Raw genomic sequence first — 14870 nt, 5'->3', positions numbered from 1 at the left:
TAATGGACATTGTTGCACTGGCAACTAGCATGGGTCACAGGACGCCGGATGCGGATAGGCTGAGGCAAGCTGAGACCACTGGTGACTGGATACATGGGCACCACCTGACCTGGACCAAGATGGCCGCGCCCATGGTCCGGAAGACCTGTGTACTAGCGCGCTGTGCGCACTTGGATCAGTGGCAGAGGAACTCAGACAGCAGCAGGGATGTTGCAGATGACTTCCTAGAGAAGGCCCAGAGTTGAAAATCACGAGGCCAGCAGGCCGGTGGCACCTCAGACCGCGATGGCACAGGCGCACAGGGAGATGTAGTGGTCTCAGGCGGAGGTCTCTTACACGGTTTGTGACACAGGGTGTGTGGTGCACGCAGGTCCCTGTGTCCAGGGGGGCCCACACCGCAAACCCTGCACCCATTTAGTATACTTGCCTCTCCAGAGTCACTCGTCAGCACTGGTACCAATCACAGTAAAATAGTACGCCCACCATTTTTCCGTATATTTGCGCATGTACATCACGGAACTCACCGCAAATATGACACAGCCGCCATGTTTTTTTCAGAGACCCGCGCATGTGCCAGAGTCTACTCGCAACTGCGTCACAGAGAGTGGAGGGGGCCAGTCCGGAGGCTGTACACAGGTCCCCTTCTCTCTTAATTTACCCCAGACAAGTGTATATACTTTTATTCCATGACAGAAATACAGGTTGCTAATATGCACGGAATCGGTCAATTGTGGCGTTCTGCGCATGCGCAACCAAGCAATTGGGACCAAAACTGCAATTGCAGAGGTTACGTTGACCCAGAGCATAGTGAATGACAGGAAGTGCCGTTTGTGGGTGGTGACGGGGGGTGGTCGGGTGAACGCAGATGTGCCAGTGTGTTGCAACGCCGTTGCAGGGGCGTGCATAAATGATCCTCTGCGTGGCCATAGCAGCCATAGCACGGATAGCATGTGTGGCTGTTAGCAATTTCTGAGTAAGGTCAGGGCTTGTGCAAGTGTGCATATGGGTCCAATGTTACAAATTGTTTTGCTATATTGCCTTAGTATACGGATGTGAGTAAGGGGATGTAGGCGTCCTTATGTCTGGCTGCGATCGCAATGTGAATGCAAACTGGTGTGGAACTGCTGTGCGTATAAGCAGAATTGCGATAGTGAATCAGACCCTGTATCAGTAGTAATTGCTAAAGTCCCAATGAGCACTAAAATACACACATTCATATCTCCAACAGACAGTGGCTGGGCTGACTCTAAGGGATACATTTACTAAGATGAGAGTTTTTAGAAGTGGAGATGTTGCCCATAGCAACCAATCAGATTCTACTTAACAGTTAACTAGCACCTTCTAGAAGAAAATAGCTAGAATCTGATTGGTTGCTATGGGCAACATCTCCATTTCTAAAAACACTCATCTTAGTAAATTTACCACTAATCTAAAGGTATGCAATCGGGAAGCCGACTGCCTAAATACCGGAAGCTGGCTTCCCGACTGTCATATCCCGGCAAGGGTGAAATGCCGGGCGTCTAGATATAGACGCGTATGCAATCGGGAAGCCGACTGCCTTAATACCGGCAGCCGGCTTCCCAACTGTCATATCCCGGCAAGGGGGAAATGCCGGGCGTCTAGATGTAGACGCCCGGCATTTCCCCGACGCCGGGAGACCGGCGCCCGGCATCCCGATCGCAGAGATGCCGGGCGCCGCGAGCGGACAGCCGCGCGGGGGGGGGGAGGGTTAGGTTTAGGGCTCCCGGGGGGGACTTAGGGTTAGGCACCCCCCGGGAGGGTTAGGCACCCTGGGGGGGGGACTTAGGGTTAGACACCCCCTCAGGGGACTTAGGTTTAGGCAGCGGGGAAGGGGGTGGTTAGGGTTAGGCACTTAGAGGGGGGATTAAGGTTAGGCACTTGGGGGGGAGGTTAGGGTTAGGCACCCCTAAGGAGGGTTAGGGGGGTTAGGTTAGACAATACTTACCTATCCACGATCGGGATTTCCAGCGCTGTCGTGCTTCCGCTGCCGGGATCTCTGCTGATGTCGGGCTGCCGCTGCCGGGAATATTTCATACCAATTCCAATCTAAAATCATTCCTTCATTGCGTGTTTTGGCATGCCATTTTGACCTCAAAACACGTCACCTACATGCCACTGACCTTTCCCAACATGATACAGAGCAAACTGACAGTGTGACACTGTTTAAGAGTAAAAAATAAAAACTTTTCAATTGCTAGTGGTGGGTGGCAAGGATAGGGACGTATAGTACATGCCCCCTGGGCCCCTGCTAATAGAGTCATTAAAGACCCAGTAACTGCATTCCCGTATGTACCATGAATAAATATATTTTCTGGCACTAAAATATAGTATTCCTCCTTATAGAAGTATAACAATAAAAGCGTATTGTATGTGTCCTCTCCTGAAGTGATGCTTATACATAAGTGAGGACCGTGGGCAGGTAGACAAGGCCTGGATGATAAAGTTTACCCCAAGGATAAAATCCACCCAAGTGGACCAGTCTATAAAGCCAGAAAGGGCCTGGTTAAGCCATGGAGTGTCTCTACCTAGTATTAGACCATGCGCCAAACCCTTATAACATCATTCTCCCTGGAAATGTAGCAAACACAAGTGTTTGAAGTGTCTATGTACAGAAGCTGGATGCATCTTCCAGCTATTCATGTAGTTAGGAAGAATTCCTGGCTGTGAGGGACCGCTGTCATACACACAGACACTCAATAAGTACAAGATACAAATACCATATTCAGTACAATAAATACACAAAGGATGTAAGCAGTTACCTTCATTACATCACGTAAGTCCAGGAGTATTGTGCTTCTGCACTTCTGAATTGTCTGATCAACACAATGTTCCTCTCTCCATTATAAATCAGGTGGAAGAGCAGTTTCTGCAAAGCACCTCTGGGGCCACTTTTTTACTCCATCTATTTACATGTTAATAGTGGCATAACTTGGGTATTTGGAGCCATGGGCAAGTTAAAAAATGGAGACCCCTCCCCAAGTATGTGCACGCGATGAAAAAATGGTCATGGTCACATGCCACAAGGGGTGTGGCCACTGGAAAATGGGGTCGTGTCAACATGACACACCACCGTTTCTCATCACTCTGGGAACATTCCTTTCCACTCCATATGCACCTTAATGCCCCTAGTAGTAGTGCCCCTCTTGCAATGCCCACTGTAGTAGTGCCCCTTATACAGTGCCCCCAGTAGTGCCCCTTATACAGTGGCCCAGTAATGCGCCCTTATACAGTGCCACCTATACAGTGCCCCAAGTAATGCACCCTTATACAGTGCCCCCAGTAGTGCCACTTATACAGTGCCCCTTATGCAATGCAATCAGTAGTGCCCCTTAGAAAAGTGCCCCCAGTAGTGCCACTTATACAGTGCCCCCAGTAATGCCCCTTATACAGTGCTGCTAGTAGTGAGCCCCCTATGCAGTTCTCCCAGTAATGCCCCCAGTAGTGGTCCCCCCATGCAGTGTCCCTTATACAGTGCCCCCAGTAGTGGTCCCCCCTATGCAGTGTTCCTTATATAGCGCCTCCAGTAGTGGTCCCCCCTATGCAGTGCCCCTTATACAGTGCCCCCATTAGTAGTCCCCACTATGCAGTGCGCCCAGTAGTGGTCCCCCCTATGCAGTGCCCCTCAGAAGTAGTCCTCCTATGCAGTTCCCCTTATACAGTGCCCCCAGTAGTAGCCCCCCCTTTGCAGTGCCCCTGGTAGTGTTCCCCCCTATGCAATGCCCCCAGTAGTGCCCCTTATATAGTGTCCCCAGTAGTAGTCACCCCTATGCAGTGCCCCTTATATAGTGCCCCCAGTAGTGGTCCCCCCTATGCAGTGCCCCTAGTAGTGGTCCCCCCTATGCAGTGCTCCCAGTACTGCCCCTACACAATGCCCCCTGTAGTTATCCCCCCTATACAGTGCCCTTTATATGCCCCTTATACAGTGCTTCCACTTATACAGTGCCCCCCAGTAGTGGTCCCCCTTATACAATGCCCCCAGTATAGGTACCCCCTATGCAGTGCTTCCAGTAGTGCCCCTTATACAATGCCCCCAGTAGTGTTCCCCCTTATGAAGTGTCCCAGTAGTGGTCCCCCTATGCAATGCCCCTCAGTATTACCCCTTATATAGTGACCCCAGTAGTAGTCACCCCTATGCAGTGCTCCCCCCCTATGCAGTGCCAGTGCCTCTTACATATATAAGACACACAAAACACACAACACTTACCTGAATCCCTGCTCCTGCATCTGCCGCCACCCGCTCCTCCGTCCTCCTGCTCGGCACTGTGGGAGAGACGTCATGATGTCTCTCCAATCACCCACTGCGGGAGCCAGGAGGCGGAGCTCATTAGTGAGCTCCAGCCCGGCTCCGGACGTGGGTGCAGCAGTGAGTGAGAGTCTGTCTGACTCTCATTGGCTGCCAAAACAAACACACCGCTGCCAGGTAGTATGAGTGTACTACCCTGCGGCGGCGGTGTTTGTTACTGTGTAGTGCGGTCCACACTACACTGACTTGAAACGAGTGTCTGGACCACGGCCGGTGGCGCCCCAGTGTGCCGCCAGTCTGCCGCCTCCCTGGGCACCCACTAGATACGCCACTGCATGTGAGACACATACACAGTAGTCAAACATACAACTATTTACATGTGACACACACACACAACTATTTACATGTGAGACTCATACAAGCACACAAATATTTACATGTGAGACAAACACAGTAGTCTTACACACAAACTATTTACATGTGAGACACATACACAGTAGTCATACACACACAACTATATACTGTACATGTGAGACACATACACAGTAGTCATACATCCACCACTATTTACATGTGAGACATACACAGTAGTTATACACACCACACACAACTATTTACATGTTAGACACATACACACACAACTATATACATGTTAGACACATACACAGTAGTCATACACACAAAGTGTATTTTCTTCTGTGAACATGCTGCTGTTCTATAAAACAAAACTGTCACATTGGTACAGAACCAGATCCTGCTGCATGCACCAACATATGTGTTTTTTTACAGAAAAAAGCCCAAAAATAAGATCTTAAAATGGCTGCAATCCAAATTGGGAGAACATCTAATTAGTAAGTAATTGGACTCCATTTATTGATTACAACTCATCAAACTATTATATGCACGTGTACAATAATACTATATGCTTTACAGTGGTGAAGACATATTGAGGGAAATGTAATAGGGCTTGATTTTGCCAACGTGCTACTTTCTCTGTCATCCATATTGGAGGACACTTCTGTACCTTGGAGGTATAGCGGGTGCTAGTGCTGGACCAAGGAACAACTATACTACAGACTTATTGGTCTATGCCCCTCAGGGGCGGGCTGGGCTGAGGGGCAGGGTGCCATCTGCCCCCTGGCCCAGTACAGTTCTACTACTGTTGGGGCGCCGGCACACCCCAGAGACTCATCAGCCTGCCTCTTAGAGGGGTATTCAATATGAAACGTTAACTTCACTGTCGAAGTTAACGTTTCATGTCGGAGTTTTTTCCTGCGTTAAAGTATGGTGCGCGCTCCCGCTTATCCCCGTATTCAATATAAAATTAACAAAAACGGGAAACTCCGAAGTTGGATTTGCGTAAAGTTATGAATTTTTCCTTAAAATAATTGTAAGACCCCCCTAAAGTTGTAAAAACATGAGGGAACACTATGGGTACCCCCGTTTTAGCCTTTAATTGAAAGTCGGGGATTTAAATAGCCGCAGCAGGTGTTTTTTTCCCGACATTGAAGAAGTGATGCAGAAGAGCACTTAGGTTATTTTTTTCGATTTTTTAAGTGGTCCCATCAAATTTGGGGTACATGAAAATGGGTACTAGCGTATTTTGATGTCCCTAAAGTAAGTTTTTAAAAATTCTGCATTTGTGCACCTGCCACTACAATTCTATTCTTCAAAACACCTGCCGCATACATGCAGAATAGCCCTGAACCTATTTCCCTATTGTTTAACAATTTTTTCCCATTTTTTTTTTTAGCACCCCAACTTTTAAATTAATTTTTTGGGGTGTCCCTATTTTTTTTTTTTTTTACTTTTTTTGACACAGTTCTTTTTTAAATGTCATTCTCAGGGGTGCAGGCTATTTTTTTAAGCCTGCACCCCTAAACCCCAATTCTGCACTTTTTTTCGACACCTATTCAATGGTGAAAAGTTATTCCCGTTTTTTATCAAAGACTTTTCAAAACTGCGATAAGTCTGTGATATTGAATACAGTGTAAAACTAAAACCTGCGATAATGACGTCATAGCTCCGATATTAACGCAAAAACGATGTTATCGCACCCATATTGAATACCCCTATTAGTGTTTACACAGCAGCCTGCTGTCAGTGGATGTCTGAGGCCACGCCCCCAGGTCACGAGCCGCGTAACACCCCCCTCCCCCAGATTTCCTGTTGAGATTAGACAGACCAAAGTAAGGAGCTACTTGCTAGGTTGTTGCTTTTGCAGTTTTTTGGACAACCAAGGAAAAAAAATTGTTTAAGAGCCACTGTCAAAATTGCACCTAATAAGGAGCGTTTGCCCACTATCAAAATTGTGTTATACCCCTGATGAAGTCCTGGTCGAGGATGAAAAGCATTGGGTGTGTTTTATCTACCCTATATAGGGGTGATATACATATTGAGGTGTGATATTATTCTATATCAATACAACTGTGAATTTTATCTGGCTGTATATCACTGTTGAAAAATATTTTATATGTAATAAATAGTTTTATATTAATGGTGGCCTTTGGGCCTTTTTTAGGTGTATTCTTGGTGCAAGGGTCTATTTTTAGATCTATATCTCCTAAAGAAGATAAAGAGTTTTATCTTCCTATTAAGGAAATCCAATCATATGGGAGAAAAGCCACACTAAAGTCTTTAACATTCAGAAAGTGGACAAGTCGGCTGTAGGATTCTTCTCTTCCAAGAATTTATAATACTGTAAATTGGATTATGAGCTAATTATATATTGGACTTTATAATATATCTAATTGAAGTGAACAATTTGTTATTGGTGTTCTTTGAGGCGCTTCTTCTATACTACTATAGAAAATATATAAATATATATATTATATATGGGCTGGGTATGGGATGCCGACAGTCGGTCAGGATCCCGGCAGTCGGAATCCCGACGGTTAACATAGTGACACTTGCTGGTCAGTATGCTAACCCTACCCTAACCCACCCTCTTTGGTGCCTAACCCTAACCTCCCCCCCAGTGCGTGAACCTAACCTCCCCACACCCTAAACCTAACCTTCCCCCCTTAGTGCCTAATCTTAACCCCTCTCCCTATTGTCTAACTCCTAAACCTAACACTCCTCCCAACCCCGCTACTTACTGATCGGCGTCTGCATTCAGGCACCAGTAATATAAGCGTCGGCATCACGACCACTGGAATCCCGGACGTATCCCTATATATATATTATGCAATTCCTCAAGCAGCACTCCTCACCATATCCAATAGAAACATTAAGCAAGTGTCCTTCACTTCGGGAAACCCATGAACCAGGGATCCAGGTGTTTACAATCCATTCAAGGCGGCACTCATTGCAAAAAAGTTAAAACGAGAGACCAATTCACAGACGTTTCAATGTTTATAAGAAAAGATTTAATCAGGGCTAATAAAATAAAATATATATGTGTGCATATTAAAAAGTATATAGAGCACGTGTGATTTTTCACATACTGTATGTGTGTGTATATTATAAATATGTATCTGTATATTTGTAAAAATATAGGCCGCAGTTCAATTGAAAGTGAAGCTGAATAGCCCCGGGAGGGAGCTAATGGAGCTATTCAATTCAATGCGCTGTTAAGTCGGAAAATGCCGGTTCTCGCTCACTTAACCTGGTTGTTTGGTCGCAAGAACCGTCATTCTCTGACTAAAGTGCCGGCCCTGCGGCTGTCACTTTAGTCAGATTTCTTCTCAGGAGGGTGCGAGGAGAAATCCTTTAGTTGGACCAAACATCGCACTGAATTGAATAGCCCCGGAATCCTGCGGTTAAGCAATGCCATAGACTGTCCGGTGTGCGTATTTTTCTTGGTAAAGCATTATGTTATCCTTTTTTTGTATCAAGTGCTGCGTTGATTCTCTCTCTCTCTCTCTCTCTCTCTCTCTCTCTCTATCTATCTATCTATATATATATATATATATATATATATATATATATAAAATTTCACGAGTGGTATGTTTCCTGATTCACTTTCCAGAATTTAAGTATGTGGCTCCTTGCTTATTTGCTAGTTTAGCATTAAAAAATAAAGGATCTCAGCATCTCTGCTGCTGCTGACCCCCATCCATCCATCCAGATGGTACTTAATATTTGCAGGTAACCCCGAAAAGGATATCCTGCACATATTTTTTTATATATATGTGCCATAATGTGGAGGTTTACACAGGTGCGTTCAGAATATTTTACGGGGACACTCTAAATTACCAGTCCTCTCCTGTGTATGTTGATCACTAAAATGGTACCTGTATTTTATTTGGGTGTTTTCGATGCACGCTGTGCTGTATATCATTAGCTAAAATCCTTTCTGTAATGTATACAGTTCAAGGAATGTTCTGTTTTTAATAGTGGTCACTACAATAGTCTCTTCTTTGTCAGATAAGAATCTTGGGTATTATATTTGTTTATAGCTTTTTGACAGAACAATATGTTATTGCCTATTTAAGCCACACCCGCAGTAGATAAACCACACATACAGGGTTTTTGTCACACCCTTTTTTTGAATTACAATGCGCCAGGGCACTTGCTTGTGTTTGCTCACCAGACTGAAAGTTGCCAGCCAGCCACTGATGCCTCTCTCTGGAAAGACTCAAATTGACGTGAGAATGGATGGGATGTCCCTGTATCACACTATTTGAATCACTGATTTGCTTTGAGCAGGGAGCCCTGGTGATGTAATCACTGCACTGTTCACATTAACAGCCCATCACTGGCCAGAAGGATCATCATGTGGTGTGATACCAGGGACATCCTCTCTTCTGTCAAAATTGTATTCCAACTCTAGGGGCGTATTCATCAACACTAAAATAGCGTTTTTAAGGACATATTCCTTAATTACCGTTATTTTAGTATTCATGAAGACACGTAACACAGGAGATATCACTGATGTCTCCTGGTTAAGTCCACCTGCGTTAATTTCCACACTCTTCATACATTAGTATGGGGATATGGGAATTATGCTATTCATCAAATTCCGAAAATTATGTATTTTTGGAATTTGATGGTGTTACTATACGCCACTCTGAGGTGGTGTATAGCAGGTGACACCTGCTGTCAGCGTGGGCAGGTCTTCCACCGGCTCCCTCCGTCGCTTTGGCCGCTTCTCAGGCTCTGTCTGCTGTGATGACACTGTGTTCTCCCAGCAGAACACAGTAAAGTTTAGAAAAAAAATTTTTTATTTTTTTTCTAAACTCTACAATGCTCTGTCTGTAGAACACAGTGTCATCACAGCAGACGGAGCCTGAGGCGGCTGCAGTGGCCAGGTAAGTGGGGGACGGGGGAGGTGAGCGGAAGGGAGATGGGGGGGTTGGGGGGGACAGAATTACTGCAGCTGTAGGCAGTGCTGCGCATGCGCTGCTTTTATGGATGTAACAGCGCATGCGCAGCACTGATTACAGCTGTAGTAAAGTAGAGTAGATAGGGAAAAGTATCTATTTCCTGAAAAGCTGTCATCACAAAAATTACAGCTTTTCGGGAATAGATACTTATGGGGAAAAGGAATGATGAATTCCTCCAGTAATTAGGTAGAACTCCATGCGAGTACTAAACCTAATTACCTCCAGATAATTTTATGTGTTAATGAACAGGCCCCTAGATGACCACTTATTGGGCCTCATTTATTAATGAGTTTTATCATTCAGAGAGAGTGATAAAACTTGTTGTGTATGATAATGGTGCTCCAGCCAATCAGCTCCCACCTGTCATTTGTCTGAAAAATAACATTTGGAATCTGATTGGCTGGAGAACCATTTATCATATGCAGCGAGTTTTATCACTCTCTGTGAATGATGAAACTTGTTAATAAATGTGGCCCATTATCTGTTATTGTCCTGAGTGGTATCTCTGGGTATTACTGTTTTTAATTTATAAATCTCTCTATGATAGGATATTCTCCTTCTAACATAACCTGTCTAAACAGGGATGCCTGTCTAAACCGGAGTACCACTGATGCTCCTTGTAACACACTGATTCTAATGGAAAGAAAAAAGAAAAGAGGTTTCTTCTTCAGTGCACTTACCCCCAAGATGACATACAATATTCAAATCTATGTACTGATTATTCCATTAAAACATAACCTTTATTGTTAATTCATCCTAAACTATAATTGTCATAGCAGCAAAATATCTATATTAAAAACATATCTATATTACAGCTATGTTTTTAATATAGATATTTCGCTGCTATGACAATTATAGTTTAGGATGAATTAACAATAAAGGTTATGTTTTAATGGAATAATCAGTACATAGATTTGAATAATGTATGTCATCTTGGGGGAAGTGCACTGAAGAAGAAACCTATTTTCTTTTTTCTTTCCTTTAGCACCCTTGTATCAGGTAAGAAGGGGAGGCAGAGTAGATAGAGAATGAATTACAGGGGAGAGGAATAAATTACAGATGAGAATGAGAATTAATTACTAACGAAGAGGTAAAATAAATGACCGAGGGAGAGATAATGAATTGGAGGAGGAAAATAGAGTAAAGGAGAAACAATCACAGGGGAGGGGGCAGAGCAATTAGTTACAGGCGTGGCGATGATGGAAATACCATGCAAGGGCTACAGGTCCAATGGTGGAATTATAGGGGGAGAGTAGTTGGAGAAGATTAGTCAGTGGATATATCTATAGGTTATAGCTAATATCAAGCATTGTGTAAAGCTTCCACTATCAGCTAATATAATACTAATAGTGGAAGCTTTAGCTTAGATAGTGGATAGTGGATACATTATAAAATCTGTGTTTCCCATTATAATTCACCCCCCCTCCTTCTTCTGTTTTTGTCATTATATGTAGGAGTCCGTATGCAGAGATGCAACAATTCATCGACCATCTTAATATGTCCGAATTCCATCATGGACACCTCTGCTATTATCAATTTCTTTTAAAGAAAACACTCCATGGTTTTTCTCACCATGTTTATGGTGCATTATAAGGAGTCCATAATAAAACATCTAAAGATCCACAATGGAGTTTATTGTTAGACAGTTACTAGTGGTTTTGTTGTTCCCGGCTTTGTTGTTTTTGCTAATACCTTTTCAGTGCTGGGGCACATGGGTAGTGTGACTACATCAACCAATGATGTATATTATTTTTATTTAATTCATTTATGTACTCTTTTTCAAGTTAATATTTTTCTTTAACATATTACTTTTTTTGTTATTATTCCTCTTTTTTCAAGTTATACATTTTCAAGTTAATATTTTATTCAACATATTACTATTATTTTTATTACTCTTTTTGAAGTTATACATTTTCAAGTTGATATTTTATTTAACATATTACTATTTGTTGTATTATTCCTCTTTCTCAAGTTATAAGTTTTCAAGTTAATATTTTTGTTTGACACATAACTTAAAAAATGAATAATAAAAATAGTAATGAGTTTTTAAGTTAATATTTATTTAACATATTATTATTATTTGTATTCTTATTTTTCAAGTTATAAGTTTTCAAGTTAATATTTTATTTAACATATTACTATATTTTTTATTACTCCTCTTTTTAAGTTATAAGTTTTCAAGTTAATATATTATTTAACATATTAAAATTTTTTTATTATTCCTCTTTTTCAAGTTATACATTTTTAAGTTAATATTTTATTTAACATATTACTATTTTTTTTCATTATTCCTCTTTTTCATGTTATAAGTTTTCAAGTTAATATTTTATTTAACATATTACTATTTTTTATTATTTGTGTTTGAACTCATATGCAACATGTGATATTTATTTTTGTACTACCAAACTTCTTTGGATATTCTATTGTCTGTTGTTGTTTTTTTATATATGTTAACTTTTGTTATACCAAAAAAAAAATTACTCAATTTAAAAAAAAAAAAAAAAGACAACAATGGGAAAGGAAAAGACCCACATCAACTTTGTCCATATTGGACATGTAGATTCCGGAATGTCCACAACAACTCAACATCTTATTTACAAATGTAGTGGCATTAATAAGCAAACCATTGGAAAATTTGAGAAGGAAGCCGTTATGATGAGAAAGGGCTCCTTCAAATACACTTACGTCTTGGAAAAACTGAGGGCTGACCATGAATGTAGTATTACTATTGACATCTCCCTCTGGAAATTTGAGAGCAGCAAATACTATGTCATAATTATTAATGCTCCTGGTCACAGAGCCTTCATCAAGAACATGATCACTGGTACTTTTCGGGCTGACTGTGCTAACCTAATTGTTGATACAAGGAAATTATAAAGGAAGTAAGCACTTACATCAAGAAGATTGGATACCGTTGACTTTGTACCTAACTCTGGCTGGAACGGTGCTTGAACATTCTTGAACCCAGTGCTAATATACCTTTATTCAAGGGATAGAGCATCTCCTGTGAGCAAGTGACTACTCTAACAAAGTACCTGTATGCCATCACCAGCAGCCACCAGACTCTTGGAACCTAAGCCTGTGAGTGTCTAGCAAGGTTTTTTCTGGAGACACCCTGCTACTTACCCGGACAGCTTTTATATATGCCGAATTTTGGATGCTCAATAGAACTTATTGACTTTGACTTTGTTTGATACATACTTTCTCCTATGTGAGCTAATTGATATGTTCATATTGTTGTATTTCCTGACAGTGGATTTCTTATATTGTTTGTATGTATGTATACATGTGTGGTTATTTTCTTATGGACTGAACTCATATGCAGCATGTGATATATCTTTGTACTACTAAACTTCTTTGGATATTGTATTGTCTGTATTTGTTTTTTATATATATGTTAACTTTTGTTATAACAGTAAAAAAATTACTCAATTTAAAACAAAAGACCCACAATGGAAAAAAGACACACATAAACTTTGTCCTCATTGGACATGTAGATTCCTGAAAGTCCACAACACCTCAACATCTTTTAATCAAATGCAGTGGTATTGATAAGCAAATCATTGAAAAGTTTGAGAAGGAAGCTGTTGAGATGATAAAAAGCTCCTTCAAATACACTTAGGTCTTGGACAAACTGAGGGCTGACCATGAATGTAGTATTACTATTGACATCTCACTCTGGAAATTTGAGAGCAGCAAATACTATGTCACAAATATTAATGCTCCTGGTCACAGACTTCATCAAGAACATGATCACTGGTACTTCTCGGGCTGACTGTGCTGACCTAATTGTTGCTGCTGGTGTTGTTGAGTTTGAAGCTGGTATCTCAAAGAATAGACAAACTCATGAGCATGGTCTGCTGGCCTACACTCTGGGTGTAAAGCAGTTCATCATTGGTGTCAACAAAATGGATTCTAGGGGATTTTCTTATATTATTGCTTTCTAGGTCCATGAGCATTGATACGTACCCAAAATGTCACCAAACTTTGTATTTTGAGGAATCACAGATTTTCATTTATTGTAAACTATCTGTAAAATTGTTAGTGACCTCTTTATTGCATCTATCTTTTTGCTATTTTTGTCCTAAATAAACTATGATATTTTTCTAATGCATCCTGTACATCATTTTAAACACAAGTGCTTTAGTGACACTGCTCTCTTACATATTGCCATAACGACCCCCTGTCTGCCCTACTGTGTGCAACTGCATTGCTGATACCTGATTCTCCTGGAGTTATTACCTTTGCAACTGCTACTGGTGCTCTGGACCTGTAAAGAGGTGGTTGCCCTAACAATCTCCTGCCTCTACTATCTATACCTCTGTGGGAGCCTGTGCAGATCAGAGCTGAGTCTATATATTTTCTGGGGTCTGCTGCACCACCCAGGGGTGGATTGGGATGCAGAACCAGCCCAGGACATTTCTGAAGGAGCCTTAAATGGGGGAAGGAGTCTGCTTACATTTTAATTATTCATAATGACACTGTCACTCAATGTTACTCCGGCCCACCTCACCTAACATATAATTTTATTTTCTAGCATAGATTATTTTACATCACTGTTACATTGCCTCCTGCTATAAGCTGCTATAATAATGCAGATGTGAGAGGCTAAGAGGATAAATGTCCCTTCTGTTAACAATACAATGAACCCCATAACCCTGCAACCCACATACCCCCTTAACTCCCATCTACGCCAAAACAACAGGTCTCAAAACCAATACAGTATGAAATGTATTATTATTAGTAGTGCTACTTCAAACACCATCCTATGCACCCTGCATCTTCTTTATAGTACTGGAGACTGCTCCCTTCCAGCTCATCTACACTGAAATCTGCCAATACCACAGTGTAACGATACTGAAAGTACTGGGAATAGTTGGGTGCATCTCAACATGATTGCTCAGGCTATGGCCACTGAAGCCCTGTCATCCTAGGCTGCAGTCTGCTCTAATGTTTGATCAGTTACTGATAATTCTCCTTTCCTCACACCCAGTTCCATCCTCTCCTCCATCATCCATCTCCTTCCCTCCCACCCAAACCACAGCCTCTCCATCACCCTGCTCCTTCCTTCACACTCCGACCCCTTCTCTCCTTCATCACCCTGCTCCTTCCCTAACACCCCCTTCTCTCCTTCGTCACCCTGCTCCTTCCCTCACACTCCGACCCTTCTCTCCTTGATCACCCTGCTCCTTCCTTCACACTCTGACCCGTTCTCTCCTACATCACCCTGCTCCATCCCTCACACTCTGACCCCTTCTGTCCTTCATCACCCTGCTCCT

The 14870-nt window shown here is 42.2% G+C and overlaps 2 pseudogenes; both read left to right on the top strand.

Annotated features, from left to right (window-relative positions):
• The first annotated feature begins 12102 nt into the window (after positions 1-12102).
• LOC148521563 (elongation factor 1-alpha 1 pseudogene) lies at positions 12103-12587 on the top strand (annotated as a pseudogene).
• Positions 12588-12985: 398 nt separating this feature from the next.
• LOC148521562 (elongation factor 1-alpha 1-like) lies at positions 12986-13538 on the top strand (annotated as a pseudogene).
• The last annotated feature ends 1332 nt before the right edge of the window (positions 13539-14870 follow it).

The sequence above is a fragment of the Taudactylus pleione genome, unplaced genomic scaffold (genome assembly GCF_031769625.1).
Source record: "Taudactylus pleione unplaced genomic scaffold, aTauple2 ptg000157l, whole genome shotgun sequence".
Lineage (NCBI taxonomy): Eukaryota > Metazoa > Chordata > Amphibia > Anura > Myobatrachidae > Taudactylus > Taudactylus pleione.
This window is presented reverse-complemented; position numbering and strand designations above follow the sequence as displayed.